The following is a 17970-nucleotide window of genomic DNA, read 5'->3' on the forward strand; positions in this document are numbered from 1 at the left end:
GACAAGGCCTGTAGCTCGGATATTCTATGCACAGAACAAATCACCACAAGAAGCACCATTTTCATGGTCAGTAACCGCAAGGAAAGGTTACTCATCTGTCGAAATGTAGGGCCCGCTAAAGAAATCCAAAACCAGATTAAAACTCCACAAGGGCATCAGTAACTGCATGGGAGGATGAAGATGTTTCACTCCTTTCAAGAAACGGGCCACATCTGGATTTTTCAGGGGTCAGGTGAATGGTCCACTATTCACCTGACCCCTGAAAAATGCAAGAGCCACTACCTTTACCTTTAAGGTATTAAGGGCCAACCCTTTAGTCAATCCATTCTGCAAAAATTTAAAAATGAGCGGGATCTTAACTGACCAAGAAAGAACCCCTCGATCTTTACACCAAGCCTCAAACACTCACCAAACCCAAACATAGGCTAAGGAAGTGGAGAACTTTCTCGCTCATAGCAAGGTGGCAGTCACTGCAGAAGAATTTCCACATTTCAGCAAGCAAGCCCTCTCAAGGGCCATACCATAAGGCAAAATTGAGTCGGATGTTCGTGAAGAATAGGCCAATGTTGCAACAGATTCCTGTGCTCCAGAAACTGGAGGGGGGAGTCTACCAGAAACCTTCACAGATCCACATACCATGGTCTCCTGGGCCAATCTGGTGCCATCAGAAGCATCATCCCTTTGTGACTCTTGGCCCTCCCAACCATTCTGCCCAATATGGGCAACAGGGGAAGAGCATACAGCAGCTTGCCCTCCGGCCATTCCTGCATGAGAGCATTGATGCCCAATGATCTTGGATCTCTCCTGCAACTGAAGAATCAAGGATTCTTCACATTGCAAAAAATTGCCAGCAGATCCAGAAACGGAAGGATCCAGGGATCCACCAATAGCTGAAACAGCTTGGTTGACAATACCCATTCTCCTGGGTCCAGACTCTGCCTGCTGGGTGTGGTGGTCAGACCAAAAGGCAGCGCTCAAAACATAATGATGTCCCAAAACTGCGAGTCGCAGAAAAAAATTGGTGCTCCAGCTAGATGGGAATATGCAGGTCTGCCTCAGACAGATCCAAAGAGGTCAGAAACTACCCAAACTGCACAAGCGCAAGGTTTCCATGTGAAAATGAGTCACCCACAAATGACAGTTGACCCCTTTGAGATCCAGGATGGGACGAAAAGAGCCTTCCTTCTTGGGCACAATGAAATAAATAGAATATCAACCCGTATTTTCTTGAAACATGGGCACTGGAACCACAGCCCTCAGACTGAGGAGCCATGACAATGTACACTCCACCACCTGCCTCTTCTGTGGGGAGCGGCAAGGCGACACCATGAACACGTCCTGAGGAACATTGAGAAACTCCAGCGCATATCCATCCAAGATCCTCTGATCTGACATGATTTCGACTCACTTCTGATAAAAAACGAGAGACACCTCCCTATCTCCTGTTCCCGGAGATGGGTTGGCATACCTTCATTGGAAGACTCGGGGGGTTCCACTGGCCAAGCCTGCACCCTGTTTGGGCTATCTGGGTCAAAAGAACTGAGACCTACCGAAAGCTTGAGTCCCCTGAATGACTACTGTTCTGCAAGGTCGAAAATGCTTGGATCCCCTAGCACAATCTCTATGCTAAAGGTACACAGCATCTACTTCCTATCCTTTGGCAACTGAAGAACCAGGGACTCACCCCACTTATTGGCTATTTTTTCTAACTCGCTCCCAAACAAGAGTGAGCCTTCAAAGGACAACTTCGTAAGGTTAGCCTTATGGTCGCATCGGCTGACCAGTTTCTCAGCCATAACTGATGCCTGGCTGCTATTACCAAAGCCACCCCTCTGACTGAAATGTGACCACATCACAACCCGCATCTGCCAAAAAGATGGCTGCTGGCTCCATCACTGCCCTGGAATTCACACCATATTCATTGACCTCCTGAGAGAGAAGTAAGCAGGAGCAAGCCACTAGGGAACAACAAGAAGATATCTGCAAAGTCATTGCCACTGCTTCAAATGCTTGCTTAAGAATGGCATTAATCTTTCTATTGTGCGCATCCTTCAAGGCTGCTCCTCCTTCCAGGGGGATAGTCGTCCGCTTGGTGGCAGCATACACTTTCAGAAAATGCAACTACTCTCTCGCCACTGGATCCAGGAGTACAGGCCTTCCAAAACTCATACCCCTTTGAAATTAGTCTCCGGGGTGCCCCACTCAAGATCAGTCAATTTTTGAATGGCCTCCATAACATGGAAAAAATAAGAAGTTTTATGTAAAGAACTCAAAATGGGATTTTTATTTGGCTTAGACATGGATTCAGCCCCAGGGACACCCAGCATCTTTAATGTCTGGGAAATCAGAGCCAGTAACTCATCTTTATGAAAGAACCACAACATAGTCCTATATGGTTCAATCCCAAAGAAATTTTGCTATCCACCAGGGAGTAAGGCTTTGCTTCATCATCTGTGCCATCCAGGTCCCTAACGGGAAAGCCAGCTGCTGATCTAGGAGTACTTCAATGCTTAACTGCAGCACCAGGCGTGCAGGAGATCACCATCTGTGACTCTGACCTGGCAAGATTGGCCAGGGCTGAGGACTGCACCTGAAGAAAGGATTGCAATCCTTGAAAAAATTCCACCCACGAAAAGGCAGACGGATCCATGCCGAAACCAGGAGGCACCTTTCCTGGGCCCACTGGACTACCTTTCCCCGCTGATGAACCAGTTAAGGGAGTTCCAAGATCAGGTGCGCCTTCTGACACGTCTTTCTCAAGGTCCTTAACAGGCTGGGAAGAACCGGGCTTAGTAAAATTAGACGAAGGCAGTTCTTCTTGAGCCTCCAAGCAGCGCTGGCACAAGTTAGAGGGAACGCCAGGCTGAGATGCCCGAATATGGCAAGCAGCACAGAGGGTAAGGTGCTTAGGTTTCTTAGCTATAGGCGCCATCAGTCTGTCAGTATGCTTAATAGGCGACTGAAAGGTGTACGTCCAGCTGAATTCGCTCTGCAAAAAATAGACATCCAAAAATTTAAGTGTACAAAATTTAAGCATACAACCCTGAGCCTCGATGAGCGCCCAAAACTCTCACCAACATTAAACTCACCAGCTTGCATCCTATTTTTCTATCTTTTTCTTTGTGCTCATTAATGCACAATCCATTACTGAAAAATCTGCCGCTATCTACAACCTCCTCACCTCTGGATCTTATGACTGTTTATGTATTACCGAAACTTGGCTAAAAGAATATGACATCCCGATTCTCAATCACTGTTGCCCACCTAACTTCTCTTACTTTCATTAACTGAGAATAGGACAAAGAGGAGGTGGTTTGGCTGTTTTCTTTAAATCTCACATGAAATTCACTATGTTGGATGACTCCACCCCTGCTCCTTATGAGATGCTATGCCTGAAATCCCAACACATTAACCTTTGTCTGACCTACTGCCCTTCTGGGCTCCTTCCCAAAAACACACTCCCCTTGTACAAGGCTATCCTTAATCTCAACCTGAATCCGTCTACAATCATAATTCTAGGTGACTTTAACCTCCACCCACCAGCCTCACACACCTCATCCCTTACCAACATTCTGTCCGACACCCTTCTCTCTTGCGGCTGGGAACACATCATCTCATCCCCCACTTACAATAAAGGCAACTGCTTGGTCCTAATATTTGTGAACCCTGAGAGCTATCATGTAAAAGATCTGAACACAACGGTTACTGAAATTCCTTGGAGTGACCACTTCCTTATCAACTTTGCCCTTAAACCCAAACCCTGCAAATAAATCTCCAATAGAAGTAATAACATATCCATGATACGAGGCCATATTGACCCAGAGTCCCTTGTATCCAACCTCATTCTGATTCTAGATAGCAACTCCTATAACTCACCTGAAGAACTCTTGGAATTTTGGAACTCATCCCTTACATCAACCCTCGACAAGCTAACTCCTCTGAAACCATACTCAACAAAAAACAAAATCTGCACAATGGTATAACACCATGCTCCAATCCCTTAAGCGAGAGCTGAGGAGACAAGAGAGGAAATGGAGGAAAGACCCTTCCCCATTGAATAAAACTCTATACAATGATAAACTAACATCTTATCAAGAGGCCATAAACTCTGCAAAGAAATCCTATACTGTATCTACAAGAGATTATTGGCCTCACAAAACAACCCCAGAGACCTATTTACCTCTGTAAAGAATTTAATTAACCCTAGTTCAACCACCTCTACTCTCACTGCCACCCCCCCCCCCCCATCCCCCCATCCCTGGAATGAACATTGCAGGGACATTTGCCGCCCACTTCATCAACAAGATAGCATCTGTTATTAACACCTTCAATAAATCCAATTCTGAAGAATCTGGCGGTGTCCTGGTCACCCAAGGCCACTGCATCGGATACCAGTGAAATTATCACTAACCTGAAACCTTCATCTAATCACTTAAACCAGTGCCATACATCTCTACTTAAACTTATCAAGCTGGATATTGCGCTGTTCATCACTAAATTCATTAACTGATCACTACAACTTGGTGTCATCCCTGATCTCTTAAAACAAGCCTCAGTCCGATCCATTATCAAGAAATTGACTTCTGATCCAACCATCACCTCCAACTACTGCCCAATTTCCTTCCTATCTTTCATGGCTAAACAACTTGAAACTGCAGTTCTCCACTAACTCTTTGACTTCATTGATACAAATAATATCCTCAACCAATACCAGTTCACATTCAGGAAGCATCAGAGCACTGAACTGCTACTGCTATCCAGCTTTTACATGGTGAGATGGGGTTTTGACCAAGACATTGACATGGTCATTCACTCCATCCTACTCTCAAGGCTGCGCTCCTCTGGATAACTGGTTCGGTGTTGGTCTGGTTCTCTTCTTACCGTAACAACAGGGTGCAACAAGTCCAAATTGACTCCAGTACCCCCCTGACACCTCTGACCTCTGGAGTACCCCAAGAGTCTGCTCTCTCCACCATATGTTTAACCTTTACCTAACTTCATTATGCCGCATCCTCGATGACCTTGGAGTTAAGAACATAAGAACATAAGAAATTGCCATGCTGGGTCAGACCAAGGATCCATCAAGCCCAGCATCCTGTTTCCAACAGAGGCCAAAACCAGGCCACAAGAACCTGGCAATTACCCAAACACTAAGAAGAACCCATGCTACTGATGTAATTAATAGCAGTGGCTATTCCCTAAGTATAATTGATTAATAGCCATTAATGGACTTCTCCTCCAAGAACTTATCCAAACCTCCAATAACTTATCCAAACAATAAAATTTATGTCAATGACATCCAATTCTTTTTTTCCTCTCAAGGAAACTGGGCTAAGACTGAATCTTTCCTCACCAACTGCCTTACATCCATTAAAAAATGGCTGCACTGCAACAAATTAGCGCTAAACATATCTAAAACTGAAATCATTGTGTTGTTCCACCATCCTGTTGCTGACACACCCAATCATATCTCCTTTGATTCCCATGCCATCTCAATTTCCCAATGTTTACGAAACTTGGGAGTCATTATCGACCCCTCACTCTCTATGTGCAACCATATAAAAACTATCACCAACTCCTCCTTCTACAAACTGCACCTACTCCATCACCTCAAACCCCTTCTTGAATTTACTGATTTTAGGTCAGTCCTTCAATCCATACTATTTTCTGGGCTAGACTACTGCAACTCTCTCCTGACAGGTCTACTGTTGTATGCTACACGCCCACTACAAATCATACAAAACTCAGCAGCAAGCCTCCTTACCAGTACTCCCATGCTCAATCATGTCTCACCTGTACTCCCATAAGCATAAGCATAAGATATGCCATACTGGGTCAGACCAAGGATCCATCAAGCCCAGTATCCTGTTTCCAACAGTGGCCAATCCAAGTCACATGTACCTGGCAAGTACCCAAACATTAGATAGATCATAAGCTACTATTGCTTATTAATTACCATAATAGCAGTTTATGGATTTAACCTCTAGGAATTTATCCAAACCTTTTTTAAACCCATTTCTTCACTGGCTCCCTATCTCCTACTGAGTACAATATAAGCTAGTGATGATTCTCATTCCTCGATACACAACCTTGACTCCCCTTGGTTCTCTTCTACAATAAAAATCAACGTCCCCTCCTGACCGCTCAGATCATCTAACCAAATGCTACTTGATACTCCTCATCCAAAGCTCACCCACCTTGTGGAAACCAGAATGTGTGCTTTCTTCTTTGCAGGACCACTCCTTTGAAATGGCCTACCTCCTGAAGTAAGATGTCTCCGTGAAAAGACTTTTTTCAAAAAAGCCCTAAAAACCTGTCTCTTCAAGAAAGCGTTCCCCAACCTAAATGATAATGGATTACCCCCAATATGCCCCCTTTGGAGGATGCTACTTAATTCTCTCCTCCTTTCACCCCACCCCCTCCACAAATGAATCTCTTCCCCCTTTCCCAAATGATCCTACTCCTTAAATGCTTGTGTTTTTCTTCCCCCTTATCTTAAGATATGTGCATTGTCCTCTTCCCCCTTCTCCTTCTTTTATCTGTTTATGCTTCACATTGTACCCCACTCTGAACGTAGGAAGGGCGGAAAATAAATCTGTTTCAAATAAATAAATAAATACATACATACATACTGAGTGCCTTCAAAGCTGCCCAGATTGTGTGTACTGGAAAGCGCACTCCTAAATTAGTCACTGCTACTAACTGGACACCCAAACAGATGTCCAACTAAGCGTCGAAAAACTGGGAGCACAACTGGACGCACAGCCGAACGCGCTCACATGAATTGACGGTCCTGAAGAGGACAGGCTAACTTGCAGGAAAACGCACAAAAACACTACAGTGGCCTTCCACACTGTGCAGGGAGAAAAGCCTAAGAGTGGGGCCTAGCCCAAAAGGGCTGCTCAACTTGCTAGGCTGCCCACATCCCTCAAACTTCCTCGGAGGCAGGAACGAATCTTGGATCAGTGCGCTGAGCACGGAGACTGAAGAAAGGAGGAAGCCCTACAAAAACCACTCTTATCTCAGTTCTCTTTTTTTTTTTAAGCTTTACCTGAGCTCAGCCCGTCCTGGCTGAGTACAGAATCAGTCTCCGGCTGTGGGGGGAGAGGGATTAGACCATCACCGCCACGCTCGGCTTACTGCACCTGCTTGCCTTTCAGCTGTCTTTTACAGCTAAGTCTATGCTGGCTGAAAACCAGCTACCGGACCAAGGCACTCATCTGAGGGAATCCACTATCACCTCAGGAATTCTCAAATGAGGGAGGGACCTTATGGTATCACCACAGGAGAGCGGGGCAAATTAATTTTCTTTCTTCTTTTCTCCTTCTGAAAACTTTAAACAATCCCCAGTAGGGAGATGTATGTCCACCATCTACTGGAGACAGAGAATACTGGCAGGCAGATGTCACTACAGGGGTATATATACTGTGATGTCAGCTTTGCTCCATCTCCATCTGCTGGTAGAGGCGCATAATCCACTGGTTCTGGATTCATCTGTCTGGACAGTAACAAATGCTTGTTTTTTCCTTACTCTGGCTCAAAGTATGGGCAGGCTTCATAGTATGCATCCTTTTTGCAGGGCTGTGAGGAGCCATTTCCAAAGGTGTGTTGAAGAGTGTGCTTAAATGACATTTGAAAGCAACATGCACCATCTCCGGTCACTTGGGCATTTGGAACATGAGCACTTTACGCTAATTTTTAAAGGCAGACACCCAGGGTTGCTGCTCTATGGAAATTTGCATAAAGTATGCACATTTAAAACCGCCCGAGTAGTTTTTGACTGTGCAGACTCTTTGAAAAATACCCCCAATGTTCTAAGCAAAGACAGAGTGGACAATCCCCGCCCCCGCCCCCACCTCCACTACCGATAAGACCTTTCTGTGATCTGTGTTCCAGTTTTACTGTACTATGCAGGGGTAGGCAACTCCGGTCTGAGAGCTGCAAGCAAGTCTGGTTCGCAGGATATCCACAATGAATATGCATAGGATATAGCTGCATACACTGCCTGCTCTCGTGGATATCCTGAAAACCAGTCCTGTTTGTGGCACTTGAGGATCGGCATTGCCTATTCTTGTTATAATGCATTTCTATCTCAGTAGGGTGTATGTGTATCACTATATAAAGTTTGCCAAAGTATATGTCACCATATAGTAGTAAATCTGGTTTACAGATGTATGTTCACTACTAGCAGTGTTTCTCAACCCTCTCCTGGAGGCACACCTAACCGGTCTGTATTTTAGGATTTCCATAATGAATGCTCATGAGATAGATTTGCATACAATGGAAACCCAGTGTATGTAAATCTATCTCATGCACATACATTATGGCAATCCTGAAAACCTGATTGATTAAGTATACCTTCAGGATAGGGTTAGAAAGTAATAGTATAATTAATATACTTTATGTATCTTAGCATTGTAGGATATGTGTATATATATATATATATATATAGATAGCTAGGTAGATAGATAGATATATAGATAGATATATATGGCTTGCTTTTCACTAGATAATGAGGCTGATATGCTAAAATGTGCCAAACTTCACCAACATTTTAGTAAACAGCACCTGCTGTTTTGCTACGGAGACTTCTGTACAAAAAAACCTGGTAGCAAAATAACGTAGTAATTTTCCTACAGATAATTGCAAATAAACGTTTAACCTTATCTCACTGAGGTGTAGTTAATTTATTTGTGAAATAGTATTTGTGAAGGGGTTTTCCATATGTGGTTGAGCTATGCACTCCTAGCTAATAAGCTGCTTGGCATAATTTTGCATCACGGTTGCCTATTATCTATGAATTTAAGTAACGTTGGAAGCATAAAAGTATGCAGAAAAAAAACAGCAATTTGTGAAGCAAATAATAGCTATTTTGCATATTGTCCCATTTAACATGTACTAGTTTTCCTTTTAGCTTGTGAAGTGGTCCTTGTGTAAGGCCCCAGTGTATGTTATTCCTTACCTATGTTCTGCACCTATGAGATAGATCCGATTCCTGATTTTTCTGTATGCACTTCAGTATATAATCCAAGTGATTCTTCTTATGTATGTGTATATGCATACTTTGATTTCTTGTATAAACGTCTTTGCCTCTTGATATATAAAACACATTTTCGCTACCTGAATTCTCATGGGGGTCTCTCCTCTTTGCACAGGCTCTGGTTATGAATACCCTCTTCGCCCCCCTGCAGTTTCTAGGTTAGTTGCGTGCCTGCCTCTGTAAGCAGCGGATACATTTAATCAGTAACGTATTGTAACTGCAGTAAATATGTTATCATGCCTGTTTGAACACGATAATGTTGCTACCTTTAATCTCCAGCAGAGAACAAATGAGTTGCATCCAGGGGCTCAAAAGAATAGAGAAGAAGGGAGAGGGGGGGAACCAAAAAAGAAAGAGAGGACACCCTCCATTCCTTTACTGCATCAGAAAGAAACCAAGGGAGATTTAGCATCTGCTAGAGGCGGTAAAATGAAAGCCACTGTGGAAACCCCAGGAAGTTAATCTCTCACAAAACAAAACTGAGTGTGGTTAATTTTTCTAGAACTGTAATCGGCTACAGTCTAAAGCCCTGTACTAGAGTTTCCTCTCTCCCCGTCTTGCTGCTTCCCTTTGCATTGCTCTCATCTACCTAGTCCGCCTATTCCTCCCCTGGCCTGGATAACCCATATACACTGTCACCTATCTGCTTCCCTCTCGAGGTCCCCAGGTTCCTCTCGGCCTCATTCCCCTCTCTACTTCCCTTCTAAACCTTCATCTCTTGAACTGCTCTGGCTCTGGGCCATGCCGGCTTAGGCCGATCTCTCCCTCCTGCCTCGTTATCAGGATTTGGCCGTGCTGGATTACGGCTGCATTCACGGTCGATTCCCTATGGAGAGCATTACAGGCTCCTAATGATGAATTTTATTTTAGGAATTTGTGTCACCATGGCAACAAAGCACACTTTACCAAAGGAATTCCATTCCTGCTCCTGGTGAAGCTGACTGCGCTCCTTAAGGAGGTCAGCATATCAGGAGAAAAACAAAAAATCCAGAGCATGAGATAGCAGCAGTTGTTGGCAACATTAAGCCACGATTAAAGGCAGATTTTTCTCACTAGAAAGAAACTCTAACCCCTCTGCCTCTCTTACCTCCACAGTGTTTGGGAATGGAACACGTTCCACTACCCAGCTCCCTTTACCTGCAAGTCTCTGACTGGGGCTACCTGGCTTTTGTCATGGTGGATGCCTGGGAACAGCCTCCAAGTGGAGGTGTTGGAGGCAAAAGCAGAAACTGACTTAAAGAAGATATGGGATAAGAAAAGTGGATCCTTATTTGTGAAAACGTTGGAGGGAAAGCTAGAGATCAACTGTGGTCTACCTCAGTACAAAAAAGAAGCAAATTGAGTCTTATAGTCCTGGTGTGTCACTGCCTTCATATTCCATGTCTTATCCAGAGGGAGCATCCATAATGACCACCATCTCCTTTCTGCAGCCTTTGGTTTTTGGTTTTTGGACTGCTGGCACAGCTACTCATCCCAAATAATTTACAACATAAATTTTTTGGTGACTTAGAGCCTAGGGAGACCATCAATCTCCTTTGACTCTAATCTCTGGTAGGAATTTGCCACCACTTTCAAAGTCAAACATTGACCTGACAGTAGCCACATCGCAAGTCAGAACAATGCTTCTCCAACCCTTAATGATTCATCGAATATGAATATGTCACTGATAAAACAGCTGTTCTAGATGTAGCCCATCTAGTTCTTGTCTGGTAAATTAATCTGTTTAGGTTCCTGCAGAATTTTTCTGTTCCTTTTTTGGCCTCTAATGGCAATTCAGACGAACAGTTATGGTGACTCCTCTTCTGTCTTGCTTGCTATTTTGGAAACTATGTGCAGTAGCTTTCTGTCATATACTGCTTATCTGTCAGAGTTTCCCTGTTCATTCTGACTGCTTCTATTTCTTTATAATGTCTTTTGTATTCTTTAAAGAAATTCTTGGTGCTTAAACTTGCTTCTTCTTCCAGTTCCATATTTAAATCAATAATCTGAAATATTTTAACTTTGCTTATAAATCATTAGGGTATTTAGCTTGAGAGATAGTTCCTGTTTTCTTTGCATCAATTCTGTTAGGTACTGGGGTATTTTGCCTTGTTATAGAGTCTGATCTTGGGTGGGTAACTTTATGTGAGCTTATAGGATTTGTCTTTAAATATATTGGAAATAGAGACATATATGTCCATTTAACCATTTTGGCCAATTAAATATGTCCATTTGTGCTTGTCTCCTGGGCTGCCATGGTTTTAATGCATTTACGGTCTTTTTACCTCCTTTTATTTATTACTAAAGACCCTTTGCTTGAATTCTTTTTCTTTGTTTTTTTTTTGTCCCAGCAGTTTCCTTGTCCTTTGGGCATCCAGCTCAGCTGGAGCCAGGGATGAGATACTGGCACCCTGAGCCTTCATTCGCAACTACCAGAGGATGTTTGCTCCCCAATATACCTAGTCCAATGTTTACCATCCTCCTCACATTCAAGCACACCTACATTAACAAAAATGTCGAGTGGCACACCAACCTCCACAGAGTAGGCAGTGTAGACACAGAGAGGACTCGTATGGCCAAAAGAAATCCTAGGAAAGCACTGAAAACCCTACCAGTCTCTCTCCCAAATTGTAAAACAATGGGAAAGAGTGAATGAGGACACACATGAACCCATCAAGATGGACCATCTCCCTCTATATACAAGTGCAGGCGAAGGGAGAAGTTGGTGTGGTGCAGGCAGCCGGCTGAGCTTGTTATCTCGACTGTTGCATGTGGCTGCCAGAGCTCCTTCACTTGCTGCTGCTCCCAACATAAGAGCATAAGAACTTGCCATACTGGGTCAGACCAAGAGTCCATAAAGCCCAGCATTTCCAACAGTACCTGACTAGATCCCAAACAGTACTAGATAGATCCTATGCCGCTACTGCGCAATAAGTAGTGGCTATTTCTTAAGTCTAGTTGGTTAATAACAGTTTATTGACTTCTCCTCCAGGAATCTGTCCAAACCTTTTTGAAACCCAGCTATGCTAAGTGCCTTAACCACATCCTCTGGTAATGAATTCCAGTCCTTAATTATGGGTTGAGTGAAAAAAGTTTTCTCAGCTTTGTTTGAATGTGCTACTTACTAAGTTATGGAGTGCCTCTGAGTCTTTGTATTTTTTGAAAGAATAACCAATTTATATTTACCCATTCTATTCCATACTCAAAGTGAGTCACATCGAGTGCACAGTGCATGCTCACCACATCTCATTCAGCCTGAGGGTAAGGCAGAGGCTGAAAGGATTCAAAAGAAGGGGTGATAGGGTTTTGTGTGCAATGCGTATCTGCACAGAGTGGGGCCAGCTATCCATGCTCTGCATGCTGCTTATCGATTACCACACTCTGGAACTCATGCTGTAGTTACAAAAAGGGGCAGGCGAGATTACACATGTTCTCAGAAAGGAGGTTCTACAAGTTTGAGAGCCATTGCTGGTGTCTTTTGTTGTTGTGAGATGCTGAGTACAGAGCCCTGATGCTGGTCTGGGTTTGAGCATCAGGCAGTTGTGACTTTTCCATGGCACACCTGATTGGGTCTGAAGGCACACCACTGTGCTGTGACACACTGCTTGGGAAACACTGGCCTGGTCTGATCTTTGAAGCGATGGTCCTGACCTGGGAATCATGCACCAGAACTCCATCTGGAAGCCTGCGATCATGGTCCCTGAATCCAGACCCCAGATGTCACCCTTAAGCAATGACTCTGACTCCCTCCTCCCCTCAGGGACTGTGAACGCTGCCTCCACAGCATCCCCAGCCCCAGCTGACCTGGGTAGCAAAAGACCTCATTTGGGCTGGTCCATAAACATTTGTTTTGGCTCCTGTGACTTCCACTGAAAGTCTGCTCCAGGTGTCCATCATCGTCTTAGTGAAAAAGTAATTTCTCACATTTCTTTTCAACTTGCCTCCCTGCCTGGATCACTGTAATCAGTGCGGGTGATGTCTTTTACATAAATAAACTGCGCTGTCATCACATCATCAAAGAAAACAGTCAGATTTGGAGGGCAAGTCATGTTGCCTATGATCCTGTAACCCACTAACTTCAAGGTATTGCGCCAATCAGGATATTTCAACATGTAATCTCCATGAATACTTCTGCCAGGCCACTCCCAACACTGCCACTTTTCCCCATGGGGAAAAGCATCTACCATTCTGGACGGTATGCATACTTTTCCCCGCAGCGAGGAAAAGCATCTACCATTCTGGACGGTATGCATACTTTTCCCCGCAGCGAGGATGCACAATATTCAAAGGGCTTATTTTCTGTGATAAACCCATGTTTATCCTTTGACTATTACCCCCTTAGTCACTGAGTAGATTTAAAAAAATGCATGCTAAATAATATGGATTAAAACAAACATTAGTTCGTGCTTTTAATGACCATTAGTAAACAAACCCATGTCCTCATCCATCATGGTGGCTTCTAGGTCAGTGAGTTTGTTGGATAGACTGAGCATTTGTAGCATTTCCAAGTGGTTTTCTACCATCCTCTCTCTTGTTTTCTGTTTGTTGCTTACTTGGAATTACAGCCTCTTCCATCAGTCCTCAAGTGTTGGTTGATTTTTTTTAGTTGTTGGTTCAATCTGTCACTAACCTTCTTTAAAGTTCGCAGTATTACAGTTTTGTAATTGTAAGCAATCGTAAATAATAGAACTCAAAGCCCAAACCTTTCTGCATTGCCAGAAGTTAGTCGCTTCAGGAGAGAAAACATCTGTTTAATGAAAAGCTCTCAGCTGCGTTCCTGTCTCTCTCCTGCCAAGAAGATGGTTTCTAACTGCCTCTGTGAGTCTGTTTTTAACAAGCTGATTCCACTGTCCTACCCCTTCCCTCATCCTTTGCCCTCCTCTACACCTCTCTACACACACACACACACATATATACATGTGCACTCACACATGATTATATTCTTCTAATGCTTTGCTGTTTTTTATTTTAATGTTTGCAACATAAACATTCATTGTAAAATAACTCCCTCGCCCTATTTCCTTTTAAATATGGTGACTGAGATTCAGCCATAATGTCCACCAGTAGGTGGTGATCCATTCCAGTTCTGGATCGCAGATGAATACATTCTGAATACAGCTGCTGTTAGCCTCACCATTTATGATTCTGTGGGTTTAATTTATAGAGTAGTTGTTTTTGTGCCCCTGGGTAAAATCTTCTCTCCTGTGACAGGTGCTAAAGTGAAAGCTTCCATCCGTACCACCCTATGCGCCACTGGCCTTCCTGGTAAGCTGGCAGTGGAAGATGGATGTACAGCACTGGGTTGTTTGGGCTTTGGAAGGCCCCCACTGAAATTCTGCAGCCTAAGCTACTTTCAGCAGGAATATCCCGTGCGCAGTCAGCCTTGTTATTTGCCTCAGTCCCTGATCCACCCCTTCTTAGCCTAATGTGCTTTTTTTTACCATGGCTCATAAACATTTGAGGAAGGGGAAAATAGTGACGGGAAAGAGAGGGTGACGATGAACATTTTTTTTTCTCTTAAGGTTTCTCTGAGTGTGTGTATAATGAAATATATGTATGTGTTTATGTATATGTATGCATGTGTATATTGTATCATGTCTGTGATGCATTAATTCATGCCTGCTCATCTGCCTGCAGGAATGTTTGCAGGCGTGTCTGTGATACCTGTTATTGGAGCAACGTAAGACTGATCCAGAGAGGATGATATACATGAGCTTTCAAAGCCAGACAAATGCTTTCTACAGGCGTGATGTATTGTCTGAGTATGTATTGTGGTGAGGGTGTCTCTTATTCTCTGTAAAACTCCCTTGGGTTGGGTCAGAAGAGACAAAGGCCAAAGAAATAATCCCACCGTGAGTTACTCTTGGCGAAAGCGTAGGTAACTGTGCTTTATTCAACCACACAGCAATCTATGCACAAGTGGTTTGCAGGTCGAGCAGCAAACTTCAATCCAGAACTCAAAAAAGAAAAAAGGAATTCAAAGCAGAGTGAGCGCAAACTCCTAATTGTCGCTGACTCTGTTTGGTCTGCATCATGTTCTAGTAGCTTTTTCAGTCCTGGAGAAACAAATAACATCTGTAGGCTGTAGGTATATGCAGCCAAAACAATTCTGTTTTTAATTTTTTTTTTCACTTTCATTAGTTCTTTTGTTTCATTTCCTTTCAGTGCACACAAATGGTTTGTTTTTTTTTCCCAAGGTGAATTTTCAAAAGATGCGGGTGTAAAAAATAGCACCTGCTCACGTAAAACGGGACGCATGCGAGTATACGGTATTTAAAAAAAACCACAACATATCCACGTCTGTCGGGGATCGCAAGTACATTTGTGAGGGTAAAAAAGGGACGGACCAGGGGCGTTCTGGGGAGGGGCCATCGGTGACGCATATAAGTTGCTATTTAACCGTTTGCTAAAGCAACGCGTGCATGTCTTTTACTTACCCTCGCTCAATATTTGGTGCAAGCCATCGCAAAAGTGTGTGTGGGGGGGGGGGGGGGGGGAATCAGGGTGCAGGGGTCTGGGTGAAATGGATTTCAAGATGAAGAGCCAGAGGGGTCTTTACGAGCTGCAGCCGGACTGGGCGAACGGGTAGACTAAGTGGTAAAACCGGTCATTTCATTGCCACACGCACGTTGGAAAATACGCATGTAAAAGCCAACCTACAGGGGGTAAATGCATCTAAATATTGTGAGTAAAATCTATTTGTGCATCCCTTTAAAATTCACATAGGCAGGTATATCATTTGCGCATACTTATCTGGCTAAATTCTGACTTATTCGGCTAAGTAGCATCTTTACCACTATTTAGGTGGACAAATTTGAACTTATCCAGATAAACAGCACTTTTTTTTTTTTTTAGACTTATCTGGCTATCTTACATACCTGGGTAAGCCCAAAAAGGGCTAATTAGATAGACAAGAAAGGGGCTTTTCAGACTTCTTTGGCCAAGTGCCATCACTTAACTGCATATATTGGAATTTATCCATGTAAGGGCCACTACTTTTCCAGCTAAGTCCCAACTTGCACAGCTCACGGTTTTTACATTTGCGAGCATGTATGCGTGCTTATGTACTCGTATTTTATAGCCTGTGCATATCATTTGCGTGCAGATTATGAAATATAGTAGTAAATTACCGCGTGCCCATTTACACACATACATGGGTGCACCTGAGCAGTTTTGAGAGCTATCTTCCTTTTGCACACTAATTTCCAGTAGGCACATTGTTTTGATTTAGTGCACACTGTTTTGATTTAGTGCCACTAATTCTTTTCATTTGCATTCAAAAAAATTAATGCATAGAAATTGAAACGAAACAAAATGAACAAATGTGCAACCTTAATAGGCTGTGATGCCTTTTATTGGACCAAGAACAAAGATGTAGTAGGTGAACTTTTGAGACCATAACAGGTCCCTCCTTCGGATATGAATACTTACTAGTGCTATTCTTCTGTCAGCTTGTGAGACTGTGCCACAGTGTGGGCAACTGTATAAAGCTGCTTACTGAACTGTGTCCTACTAAGCTTGTGTGCCAATATGTGACAGTACATGCGGCTGCAGGATATTGGCTAAGTCAGCGAGGAGTGAAGGACATGGGAATGACCCACATAGGATACATGTGTAGTCGGTGTGGAAGCCAACTACAAAGGAACGTGCAGACATTGGTAAGAGATGATAGATGTCTTCGTACAAGCCATGGAGGAGAACAAACATTTGGACATGAAAGAAAGATAATGAATGTTTGGGTGCAGGTGGTCTAGGGAAAGGAAACCAGGTCAGAGTGATGCATTTAGAAAAGATCAATACTTGGCAAAGAAAATCAGGAAAAAATGTATATAAGCCTTGTAAGATTGTGACATAGGCAAGAACGAGCCCAAACTGTTCAGCGAATTGCTGAGCCTCTGCTTTTCCTTCCCAGGCACGTGTTGTGATTGGCTATCATTTATTTACTATAGTAAACATTGTACTAAATTAATAAAATATCTCTGAATCTTGTGTTTGGTATATTGGGGCTAAAGCCATACACAAGTGCATTTCCATGCTTCTTTATTAATGCATGGCTGTCTCTGTGCTTATGTATAAGCATAGTGTGGGGGTAATTTTAAAACTGCCTGCATTGATGCAAAGTCTCTGGATACATTTTGCCCATACACTAATATTCAAAGTAAAAAGTACGCGCAAACCTTCCCATTGAAAATTCTCTCAGAAAAACTGCCCACATACATTTACACCTTCTGATTTGGGTGGATAGCTTTTCTGAGAAATATTGCATATTCCTTTGAAAATTCAAGGGATATGCAAATCCCTTCTCAAACCTGCCCCAGAAACGCCTCCTCCTACTGCAAGTAAAACTAGACAGAGGCCCTATGCATGTCCTTTTATGTGCATATAGGCCGGGCAAGTTTCTGAAAGCTCCTTTCAGTGTGTAAAGCTCTGTTTTGCCCACAGAAATGGTTTTGACACTTATCCTCCCTCTGTGTGCGTTTGTGCGCATTGCCATCACAAATTGCCCAAAATATGTCCCAAATATCTTTTTTTTAGGAGAATTGCTATTTGGATAGCTTTCCTGTTATTCATCCCCAGATTTCAAAAATAATTTAGATGAATTGAGCCTCATGTCATTTACACTCTTCTCTCTCTTGTCACTGTCACCTTTATCACTCTCACAGTTAGCATGGTCAGCTGCACCCCATTACCATTCCCACTGTCCTCTCTACTTGACTTCCGTGTTCATGGTTACCTGTATGCCTGTGACTGCTTTCACAGTGCTCTACCCTTGATTCTTCTTCCCATGGTCCCCTACACCCCTCCTGCTGTCCTTACTGTCACCTACACATCATCTACCGCCTCTCACGTGGACATCTGTACACCCTAGCACTAGCATGAGCAGCAGTCTCTCTAGTGAGCATGTCTGCGCCTAACTTGATCTTTTGTTTTTTGGTTTGAAAGGGAAGAGT

General features: G+C 43.4%; 1 protein-coding gene across 5 annotated transcripts in view; it reads left to right on the plus strand.

Moving 5' to 3' along the window:
* The window catches only part of GRAMD1B (GRAM domain containing 1B), a 230608-nt gene that overhangs the window by 42560 nt on the left and 170078 nt on the right, over positions 1-17970 (plus strand). The gene's annotated exons all lie outside the window — the stretch shown is intronic.

This window comes from Rhinatrema bivittatum, chromosome 12, assembly GCF_901001135.1.
Source record: "Rhinatrema bivittatum chromosome 12, aRhiBiv1.1, whole genome shotgun sequence".
NCBI classification, from domain to species: Eukaryota; Metazoa; Chordata; class Amphibia; order Gymnophiona; family Rhinatrematidae; genus Rhinatrema; species Rhinatrema bivittatum.